At 35.5% G+C, this 12,858-nt stretch overlaps 1 pseudogene; it reads right to left on the reverse strand.

Annotated features, from left to right (window-relative positions):
- The window catches only part of LOC128158154 (tripartite motif-containing protein 2-like), a 275,172-nt pseudogene that overhangs the window by 80,521 nt on the left and 181,793 nt on the right, over positions 1–12,858 (reverse strand).

A 12,858-nucleotide genomic window follows, 5' to 3' on the forward strand; every position in this document is an offset into this window, starting at 1 on the left:
ACTAGTTTTGAACGAAGTATTTTGTTATAGTTATGAGCTGTAAACCGTATAAGTTATTCTACGAGACATGGTCTTTATCTGACCTGAGCTGGAAAGGTTCGTCCGATATTTGGATTTGTTGCTGATGTGAATGACATATGCTTAATTCATTTTTTCTCTGGGGTCTGACTGACTGGAAATTGCTGCGCGATATAGATAATTTACTGTAGAGCTTCACTTTACATCTGTACATGCTATTTTATGGATTATTTTAGCACTGTTTTACGGCCATGTTTACGATATCTTTTTGCTCTAATTGACCCTTAGTCGCAGTGAATGGTTTTGTAACAAGACCTCCGTTTAACTATCGAAGTCTTGAACAGCGATGGATGTGTGCATTTTGTTATTGATTTTAAAACTTTTAATTAACTGATAATGCAGATATTACATAGAATATACATCTTTTAAATTAAATTCTCGTGACCCCCCCCCCCCCCCCCCAAAAAAAATGTAATGCGAATTGCAGGCAAAATTGAGTCATTCTCCAATTTGGTATGGCTAAGAATTAGAACCATTTTAACAAAGCTTGGACTTTGGGTAGTTGGTGAAACAGCGATATGACGTAAGCTGTTTATTTCATTGTTGGCCACTCAGCCATGGCTCTTTGAAATCAACATGGTTTATCTGGCTTCTGAGCTGAGACTACGCAATCTGTATATATATATATATTACTTGAAACCAGCGTCATTTTTAACTTGTTTTGACGCAAGAAAAAGATAGTTACGTCCTACCCAAAGTCCAAGGTCTTCTTAAAATGGTTCTAATCAATGCGGGGGTATGAGTTAATGCGACTGTGCCAAAAAACCAAAACATCCTATGGTCTGTCCCAAGTTATTGCATCCATCACTTTTTGATGATTTTTAATATAAATACACAATCATACCTGTGATACAAATGCAGTTGAAATCAATAAAAGGGAATATGTCCAAGATATCTTCATTGAACAATTTTCTTTTTTTACTCATAAAAGTTCACAGGAACGAAAACAAATTTTTTACGGAGATTAAAAATGGGAAATGGTTACATCTTTTCTACATTCGGAAGTACTCGGGATACCTCTCGCAACTTTTCAGCGTTATCATCCGGGCTTATTAATTGCTGATGCAATGCAAAATCCCCGTAGACTTTCTATTTTTTTGGATGTGTATTGAAACTGGAAGCGGTAGAGGGGGCGTTTCAAAACAGATAATCTGGACATTTTTCATATTAATGAATGAACGTAGTTTTAGCACAAAGGCATTTATGATTATCGAAATATCAAGCAAAAAGTGGTGAAAGCAAAAACTCGGGACAGAGTAAGTACACTTTTCATGACAATGCATCAAAAAAAGAAGCGTGACGAATTCATCGGGCGCAGAATGCTAGTGTGGGGGACGAGACCACTGGGCTGCTGTTTTCAAGATCGTAGCTGCTAGCCTAACCGCTAGGTCGTAGATATCTATGTAGGTCTATTAAACGGACCGCTAGGTTAGCCGCTAGGTCTCTGATTTGAAGTTGGAAATACATGTACTCAACTAAAGACTAATTACATCGACATAATTTGTTAATTTCAAGTGAAAATATACATGTTCAAAGTGGAAATATACATGTTCAAATTCATTATAACTTATAGGATGAACAAAATATCACAGATAAATTTCATGTTTGTTACAAAGTGGTAAGTAAGGTGGCCATATTGAATTTGATGCTTAGCATAAAATATTTAGGCTATATACGATTATCTTCGTAGCGGCTTGGTTGGCTTAGCTATCATAGCGTAGCTGTTACGTAGCCCGATTTTAAACGCAGCCCTGGTAACGTGTATAAAATGTGAGTGGTGTTAAACTGGAAATAGACTAGATTTATATTGATTTATCGACGTCAGACTGATCTTCACCAAGAGGGAGTTATATGAAAACTAAAATATATTTTTATGAAAGTTCTTGGTAGTATGAAATCAAGGTAAATATAAGCTAAATTTTCACTGAAATCTTGATATCACCATAGAAGGCTATGTCCCAAAATGTAATTTCAGATCAAAAATCGATTTATTTGCATTAATTGCTTGTTACTATTGTTGGTTAAGTTATAAATTAGGGCTAGGATTATAAGAGCTATAACTTCTTTTTCTGTCTTAATTTCGTTCTTTTTTTAATTTCATTTCAATTTTTTACATAGTCCAAAAAGTCGATTGGGGGGGTTGAACTACATGGTAATCCAATTTTTATATGTAAATTTAAAAAGAAAATCTTTGTTGTGAGGAGAAAAAGTGCAGGGCCTGCCTCCCCCCCCCCCCTCGGATGCTACGTCCCTGATATTGATCTCCTAGGTAAAAACTACGTATGATATAGCCTATACATGAATATAGGGGTGTATTCAAATTTTAAAGCTATTTTATTACATGTTTATGGATATTTTCTTCAACAGTTAAAATTCAAAATATCATATCTAAAGTTTAAGATAAATCTTATTCAATATAGTTCCCACCCATCCCCCTTAACGTGGTAAGGAAGGCATGCGCGGATCTAGAGGGGGTCATGAGGAACACCCCCCCCCCCCGCAAAATTAAATTTATTTAAATTACATTATAAAGTTACCAAGAATATCCGTCGGACCCCCCCCCCCCTCTTGGCAAACTCAAATAACTCTCGGACCCCCCCCCCCCGGAAAAATTTTCTGGATCCGCGTCCGCTTATGACCAGCGTAATTCTTCTCCAAAAAAAGATGAAGAGAATTATTCACTGCATTTATTTTAAAAATCAATAATTTAACAAAATGAAAATGTCTTTTACCAAGATATCGCGTGTGATTATAGATATTTTTTAAGAAAATGTAAGAAAGTAATATTAAAAATTTCAATGTGTTTTTAAAATGCCATATTTTCCTTAATTTTTGCCTAAATACATGTATATAAACACTTTATTACCCAATATATAAAGTGAGGTATATATGATTATTTTGTATCATTATAAAGAAAAAATATGCAAGCAATCATATTTTAAGATTATCAGGCAAAATTAGGACTAAGGTGGATGCAATTTGACCCCCCTCTCTTTAATTCATTCATAATCATATTCAGTATATTTGGTTATAGTGATTTTTGACTGTTATTTTTAAGGGGATATCAATGAATCATTTTACGTCTTTTTATCTTAAACTTGTTAGTTACATGTCACAAAGCCTTTGCTTTGTAAACATTAACACAAAAGTATGTTTGAGCATAATCTATATATTAATATATCATTTCTTTGCCAGTGTTGTCTTTTTAACTCGTAAAAGTGCCAGTCCTTTATGTCTCATAATAAAAGTCCCGTGTTAGCTTTTGGTAAAACAAACTTCCTCTAGTCTCTCACTTCAAATAGCCTACTGCTCTCTTAAAAAAATCAACCAACATCGCCTTAGTTTAACCACGACCTTCACAGTTAGCATACACTGCATAGGCGTCGGAACGGGGGGGGGGGGGGGGGGGGGGCTAGGGGGGGTGGCTTAGCCCCCCCCCCCCACTTTTTTTGCAAATTTATACCTTACCATTAGAAACGTAGCATAATAGAGGGTTCAGCCCCCCCCCCCCCCCCCCCCCACTTTTTCTCGCAAGAAAGATTATTGTTTCTAAATTTACCTTGAAAGATTGAAAAGTTGGAATCAGAAGCATACTGTCATGTTGTAAATTTTGAATTTACTGGGTGGGTGTAAATACAAAATTTACAACATGACAACTAGTTGTCATGTTGTAAATTTTGTATTTACACCCACCCAGTAAATTCAAAATTTACAACATGACAATACTACCCCCCCCCCCCCCCGGCGGATTAGGATTTCCATGATTTTGGGAATTACTTTTTTCTCAATATTTCAGAGGATTAGTCTAGCCCCCCCCCCCCCCCACTTTCAATTTGCTTCCGACGCCAGTGCACGGTAGCTATCTCCCATGCAGGGATCCAAAATACATGTAAGTTTTCAGGAAGTGCGCCTGACGTTATATTTTTTATAATAAAAATATACCCCATACCTGTAATAATATTTTTTCATGAGAAAAATATATAATGCCAGTTGCATATATATATGTGTGTGTGTGTTCGGGGGGTGGGGGTCAGAGGCCTTTTTAGAATTTTACTGTGGGAACTTTTCCACGCCGGGGGGGGGGGGGGGGGTGTTCGGACCCCCGGGCCAACTTTCCTGCTCTACTATAATGGCTATATGGAACAAGATCGTTAATTATATATACATATTGGCAGTAGTTTCAGACGATGCATTACTATAACAACTAGATGTTATACTTATTTTTCTTACATAAACCATCTTTTTTTTCCCTGTGGAAGCTTGTCGAACTTATCACGTACTTATTGCCCGGTCAGTAATAAAAAAAATCCACCGATTATTGTTAGTTTGAAAACGTGCTTCCCGTACAAGGCTTTATAAATGGGTTCCTCTAAGTCAATAAAAGCATTTCTCATTAAATGGCGTGTTAAAACCCATTGATTGACAGAGATATTGTAAAGTATACAGTCGTATAAACCGTTTTTCATTATTGGCGAGGTACAAGACATATATAAATGAAGGAAAACGTTATTGATTTTTTGCAATGGTACATTAGAATGAACGGCTTTTAAATCAGCTCGCTTACAGATTAAATTTCAATAGTTATGAAATTTAAACACTATCATATTGTACAAGCTGTTCGTCTGTGCCTCCCGTGAATTTAATCACTTACTTGTACTATAGACAGGTCTCGATTTGAAAGTAATTAAAGTGAAGACTCGCATGATTAACGCTTATGAATGCATGTACGTTTTAGTGTATTCCCTGTTTAGAAAAACCTGTCAATGTATATCATAAATGGAATTAGGATTTGTATATGTATAACTGGTCAATAACGGACAAAGGAGATCAGGGCTGTTGTTAAATGCGCGGACTTTTATCCGATAAGTTACGGGCTATTTGTGTATAGACACGAGCATATATGTAGGGACTTAAAGTGATGATGACGGCATTATTACCGAATTAAATCCTCTTAAACTCTCGGATAATGTTTAGAATACCCCAGCAATTGTTTACGTCAAGTTTATTTGACAAACCGCTGAATGAACGGTGACTCCATTTTATTTCCGTGGAGACGCTTTCCTGAGTGACTGTCCGCGCGGATGAGCGCAGGTGAGAAGATCCCTGGGCGACGCTCCTGTTTTATTATCCTGGGTGCATTTTTTTTGACAGGTACAAAAGGTAGAATTCGTTGGATAGATATATACAGAGATACAGGTAGCCGTATTAGTAACATTTTATCTACAACCAACAATTGACACAGTGTTAAATATTGTCAATGATTTTAGAGAAGAAACTATTCGAAGTTCTGACGTGACACTCTGAAGTGATATTCGTTAGATTAAGGAATTGTCAATAATTTGGGACAAGAAAACTATTCGTACCCCTGCTGTGACATTTGGAAGTGATATTTGGTAGTTTTAGGAATTTCTGATTACTTTGAGAGAAGAAACTTTTACAACTTCGGCAAGTGTGTTTGAATGGGATATTTGGTGGATTTGGTATTTGTCTATAACTTAAAAAGAAGAAACTTTACGTATATACAAGAGTACATACTTTCGACATGATCATTTAAAGTGGTATTCGGCGGTTTAAGGAAGTATCACTATGAGTGTCGGCGGAGGCAGTGACGTAAAGAAGAAGAAGGTGTTCTACGATGAATACTCTGGCAGTTTTTACACGGAATCCAAGATGGAGGCCCTTCAAAGACAAAGTGACTACCGCTCTAAGATGGCGGGGGTCCTTAACAGGTCGGAGGCTGCGAGGTTAAAGGTCAAACATAATACCGTGAGAGCGGCGCAACACATCTTTGATATGAAGAACGACCGAGAGAGGACGACGTTCCAGGAAAATCTGAAAGACCACCAGGCTTACAAACAGGTGCTCGAAAACATAGTGAAAGAACGCAGTAAAGACCAAGATTGGGACGATAAATATGGTATCTACGGCCCGGGGGTCAGTCGGCAAGAGCTAGACAGCGAGGTTCAGAAACAATTACACGAAATGTCGCCGATGGTTCGGCGCAAGCGCGCGGCTGAGTTTTTACTGAGTCAGAGAAAAAGGGTGGAGGTGTTCGATAGAAAGAAGAAGACTCCGGAACTCCTCGAGAAAGTTCATAAGAAAAGGATGGAACAACTGGAAAAAGAGAAAGAGGTTGAAGAAGCACCCCGAAAGACTCCGAAGTTGATTTTGCCGCCAATCACTGTGACGTTACGTAAAGAGGACACACGGTCCAGCATAGAAGTGACGAATGACGTTTCCTCCCTACCGACCGTGTTTGTCACCCAGCGGTCCAATGTCTGATGTCTGATAAAGCTCGTGTCACTGTGTCAGACACGCAGAAACACTTCATCTAGGGTTTCGATCGGTTTCGGTAGCGTTCTTGCTTGTTAATGCGGACACTGAATGGCAGTGCAGACTTCGCTTACAAATGTTGGTCAGGAGCAATTTGTTATTTTACTGGAAAGTTTCTCCCAAGGCCTGTTTATTTCGAATGTACGCATGTAAGCATGCATAAACTTTGAATATATCAGGCACGTAGCATCGTTTTTGAAAGTGGGGGGGGGGGGGGGGGGGAGGCTCATCCAAAATAATGTTGACATGCAAAATAAAAAAAAATAAAAAAGAAGGAAATTTGGAATTTCCCTAAATCTTCAAAAACATATTCCTTATTTTTATAACAATTTTTTACATACTCCCAAAAAAGTGGGGGGGGGGGGGGGGGGGGCAACTCCATGATTATTCCATTTTTTATATGTAAATTTCAAAGAATTAGTTGCTGCGAGAAAAATTGGGGGGCCAGCCCCCCCCCCCCCCCCCCCCCCCCCCGATGCTACGTGCCTGTATATTACATCTCTGTAATTATGATTAATGGCACGTTTGAGAATATTTTCCAGAGTGTTTCGGTTTCGGCATTATATATTATCTGTCAAGTGTTCTAATAGCATACAGTATTATTAAGAAACCTGTGTTTAAAAGTGAATTTTGTAAATCTCTCTTTGTGTAATCAATCTCTCTCTCTCTCTCTCTCTCTCTCTCTCTCTCTCTCTCTCTCTCTCTCTCTCTTTCTCTCTCTCTCTCTCTCCCCGTTCCTTTAACATATTCACATACCGCGGTTCATTTAAACATCCTCATATCATAAATCTGGAACGTAGTTCAATGTATTTATTGTGTATTGAATGTTTATATAATGGTTGCTTCGTGGTTTTACAATAAACATTGTTGAATGCAAGTTTCAAATGGACCTGGGGATTTAATCTCCATTAGAGTGTTTTGAATTCATTAAGAGAATGGTGCTAGAGTTGACCCTCTGTTGAATTAAGAGATCTTCATGTCTCTTTTATGGGTTCTGCCTGCCTCTAAAATTGGCAACTTTGACTGAGTGTTACCCATTTTGATACTCTGGGGTGTACAAGCCTGCATATTATTTCTAGAACTAATAAAAACAAAATAGACCTCCCATTAAATATGTATAACCAATCAGATTCAATGACCAATATATAGTTTGTCTGCCAACTAGCAGATGGCACGCTGTTTTGATTAATATGGTATCTTCAATGGCGCGTTCCCATTTTGCCTTAACCAGTTAACAGGTAAAAAGAGTCAAAATATAGTAAGGCGAAATGGAAAATACTAAATACAGTAAAACTCGGTTATAGTGAAGTCCAAGGGACCAGTGGATTTAACTCGTTATATCCGTGATTCGTTATATCCGTATAACGAACTAGTACTGTAATAATAATTATAGCGAATTCATTATATACATGTTTTATTTCAACAGACTGCAGTTTTTGTTAATTGAGGCTTAGAACGTTCTTTTGATACCTTTAATGATTGAATTGTAAATTGAAAAAATTATGTGAAAATAAATTAATCCAAACTATTATGTTAAATAGTAGTGAAAACTCTTTTAACTGTAAAGAAATTCGCTGTAGAAGTGTTGAATTTCGGTATTTATCACCTCTACGGGACTCAAAATCAGTTCGCTTTTATCCGTAAATTCGTTACATCCGAATTCGCTATTACCGTAAAATTTTGCAAAGATTGTTAAATTTCGGTATTAATCACCTCTAGGGGACTCAAAAAATCAGTTCGCTATATCCGTAAATTCGTTATATCTGAATTCGCTATAACCGTAAAATTTTGCAAAGATTATTTTAAAACAATTTCTGGGGACTCAAAAAAAACTTAGATATATCCGTGTTTGTACTAAACGAGTTTTACTGTAAAACTACTGCAAAAACAGAAATTGTCGATTGGTGAAATGTTTTTATGATAAGTTGAATAACAAAGATAAAAGGGGGATTGGGAAAATGAAGAAATATGAATGTAATGTGAACATAAATAGTAAGAGGCCCTCGGGCCTTGACAGTCACCTGAGTACCATAGCCCTTTAGTTGACACGGCAGTATCTCATGTTTGCATTTTAAAACTTCCTTTGGAAGTGTAAACCCTAATTTGAGAATCCTCTAACTGTTACCCCACTATTTTATTTTTTGATGTTTGAAAAACATTCATAAAAGTTATGGGGAGGGGGTAAAAGTGTCAGAGAAGTTTTAATCTACTAGATACTTTAGTTCCAGGTTCAAAAAATTGTAATTTTTTTATAAAAAGAGACCTGCAAGCCTTTAATAGTCAATCTTTTATAATATTTGCATTTTCATTTATAATGCACATTTAATTCATACAGCTTTTTCGCTCATCTGAGCAATATGCTCAAGTGAGCTTTTCTGACCAAAATTTGTCCGTAGTCTGTCGTCGTTTGTGTTGTTGTTGGGGAGATAATTTAGAATTATTGAAAATCACTCTTACGCTTATTATGAATACCTCTTGAGATCCTCTACCAAATCCTAGTGTATCCAAGTTTTTGTGGTCAATCTTAAGTAAGATAAAAACCCCTGAATTGAGCCAGAACCCCCGGAAGCCACTTGGTGGTACCCCTACATACTCCCAAAAAAGTGGGGGGGGGGGGGCAACTCCATTATAATTCATTTTTTTATATGTAAATTTTTAAATATTTGTTGCTGCGAGAAAAAGGGGGGGGGGGCAGGCCCCCCTGATGCTACGTGCCTGCAACAAATTGTGTGTATGTCAAATACATCTCTCTCTCTCTCTCTCTCTCTCTCTCTCTCTGTCTCTCTCTCTCTAATGAGGCTCAGATAGTGATTCATGCATGTGATGATTAAGTATAACTATGTTGTAAGGAACGATATGAATATAAAAAAAGAAGTAAGAATTTACACGGATATGAAGAGAGTATTTCAACATAGAATTTAGTTCGATATATTTAAGCTTTCCTGTCTTTTTAACGATTTTGATATTTTACATGCCAGGAAAAGGTAAGAAACGACGCCAATACAAAACTGGAAAGTCACTGCCCCCAAGTGGATATCTCTTAAGATATTTAATGAGCAGTTCCTGTATTAGGAAAAACAGGGAAGAGTTTAATTCAAAAATAGAAACATATACTTGGGAAAATCACAAAAGAGAATATCCGTTTACTTTCACACTAAGGAAGTATACACTAAGGAAGTTATATATGGTAATTTCCAATTAAATTGCAACATACTATATTGCCTTAATTCTTGTGAGAAAAAAAAGCATCTAATATCTTGAAAGGGTGGGGGTTGGAATTACGTCAATGAACATATGCAAAAAGCCAAAGACACACGTAAAGTTTCTCATTTCAGTATTTTTGGGAATATGCACGAGAGTTTAAGAAAATTCACTAATTGAATGTGTTAATTTTGATGCATTTGACATAAATATTATTTGGTCATACTAACTAGTCTTTTAACGACTCTTCCATTTTTAATATAACATAAGCTGGTATATATATATATATATATATATATATATATATATATATATATATATATATATATATATATATATATATATATATATATATATATATATGTGTGTGTGTGTTTCTTGGATTTCTACAAGAGAGAGGGATTTGATGACTGTAGGTCTTAAATCTACAAACCTTTAAAAATTGTAATTAATTTTATTACTTTAAGTATACCGGTAATCACGAGAAGAAATATCTCAAACGTCTATTTGAATATCAAAGAAATTTTACCATGGAACATCACCTACCTTACGATATTTATTATTTATTTCAAATTAAAACATCGAGAGTATAGACATGTCTAATTATAAGTATACGTAAGGTGAAATGCATTGTTTGGCTTAACATTTGATTATAAACGCTCGAATATAAGGATGGTGGGTCCCGGTGACCCCATAGTCTTAAATATTATATTAGTATCTTTCTACAAATGAATATTTTTAAAGAGGCCGAGTACAGAACGAGTACGCACGCTTTCGCGCAGCGTTTCATATGTATTGTGACGTCATCTTTTTGCCTTGTTGACGCCAAACGTGAAAAAGTTTCAGCAAGCCTAGCCCTCTGTCACGTTTTCTTAACTCGCCGAAATATAGCTTAATTCATATATTTTAAGACAGTAACCATGTATTTTATATTAATGACCTTAATATGTGATGGTATATATTTATTTATTACCTAAATATGTCTGAATGTTTTAATAATACTATAAAGATCACCATTTCCGCCTTTGTCAAATAAAAAATAGCCATTATCTGACAAACTGGGAAATTTGGCATACAAAAAACATCTTTGATAAGACCCCTAGAACAAACCAGGAGGTAAAAGGTTTTTTTTATTTGACCATTTGATGCCTTTTAGCAATAACTTTAATATGTAGAACAGAAAAAGAAGTTTTAAAAATATGTAAAAAAATATGCAAAATTGGTACATTTCAAGCAAAATCCCATAGGGTCCTATGTTAGATGACCCCTTAAACAAACGGTGTGGTAAATGTCTTTTTTTTTTTTATCTTAAAATAATAACTATATCAGTAGAAATTCATGTAAAAAATTTCATTAAAAAATCTAGGGCAGAACAAATTAGACCCGGCCTCGATTTTGGTGTAATGACATCAAATTTTATTCTTAAATACACAGTTATGGAAAAACATAAAGTATGATCGATGTATATATTCTGCTTGAGAATTTACAGTTAATTAAAAGCTTGTTTATGTAAAAAAAAAAAAAAAAATAACACTCTAATTAATCATAACCCGCATGATAGAAACTAGAATTTGTGTGTGTGTGTGTGTGTGTGTGTGTGTGTGTGTGTGTGTGTGTGTGAGAGAGAGAGAGAGAGAGAGAGAGAGAGAGAGAGAGAGAGAGATAACGGGGATTATTGTTATTCTATGCAATCGATTGAAAATTTATGTACTACTTGTGATAAAATAGCTTCTTCGAATTTTCATGTGAGATATTTTTCTCTTTATAGCTAAGCTGTGGGAATATTAATCCCCCTTAAATTGTTTTATTTTATTAGCAAGTAACTATTTAGATAATTTATATAGTTATTCCTTTTTTATCTGAAGTAACCAGATATTTATGTCAAATGCATCAATATTAACACATGTTTTTCGAATTTTAAAGATGAATAGGAAAAGGCATGCTCAAAAAAATCAAATGACGTTACTTAAGATTAAAAATGACACAGTACGTGTATGTATAAATTCTAAACACACATTTTCAATCCTTGACTAAGTGAGAAAAACTAAAAATATTTCAATTAGTGAATTTTTTTAAACTCTCGTGCACATTCCCAAAAATATTGAACTGAGAAGCTTTACGTGTGTCCTTGGCTTTTCGCATATGTTCATTGATGCAATTCCAACCCCAACCCCTACCCCACCCCTTCAAGATATTAGATGTTTTTTTCTCACAAGAATTAAGGCAAATATAGTATGTTGCAATTAAATTGGAATACCCATATAACTTCCTTAGTGTATACTTCCTGAGTGTGAAAATAAACGGATCTTCTCTTTTTGTGATTTTCCCTAGTATATGTTTCTATTTTTGAATTAAACTCTTCCCTGTTTTTCTTAATACAGGAACTGCTCGCTAAATATCTTAAGAGATATCCACTTGGGGGCAGTGACTTTCCAGTTTTGTATTGGCGTCGTTTCTGACCTTGGCTTGTACAATATCAAAATCGTTAAAAAGCCAGGAAAACTTAAGATATATCGAACTAAATTTTATGTTGAAATACTCTCTTTATATCCGTGTAAATTCTTATTTCTTTCTTTTATATTCATATCGTTCCTTACAACATAATTATACTTAATCATCACATGCATGAATCACTATTTGAGTCTCATGAGAGAGAGAGAGAGAGAGAGAGAGAGAGAGATTTGACATAAACACAATTTGTTGATAATTTTACCAATTACACTGGATTTATCGTATTTGTTGCTCAAAAATTCATAAGTCATAGATGCAGACACATCTCCATGCTTGCAGATGAAGAAGATAAGATGTTCATGTAAATAATGTGTTATATTTTTTGATAAATAATTAATCTGAATAGATGTACAGTTTGCCTACATGCCAGGACTATTTACACGAATTACCGTTCTCTGTCTTTCTCCAGAGACGTAAAATTTCATCGATCGGCTTTTGGAGCATACTCCAAATAGTACTCAGCGGAGAACGTACACCAAAACTTTTATAACCTCGGTTTTTAGAGTCGTACTCAGTGGCGCACATACTAGTACTATGGAAAAAGTTTTATAATCTCGGGGCCTGGTCGCACGTACGCCAGTATCGTGATTACGCACATTATCAACTTTTGAGAAATCTAGCCGCGCTTCATCACTTCAACTTTATTTCATTTGAATCTCTTGGTATTGACTTCGATGAAAATCAAAACAATTAAAAATAAATTATAACGTTATATAGGCGTATGGTAAAAATAAT

This window comes from Crassostrea angulata, chromosome 8 (assembly GCF_025612915.1).
Source record: "Crassostrea angulata isolate pt1a10 chromosome 8, ASM2561291v2, whole genome shotgun sequence".
NCBI lineage: Eukaryota > Metazoa > Mollusca > Bivalvia > Ostreida > Ostreidae > Magallana > Magallana angulata.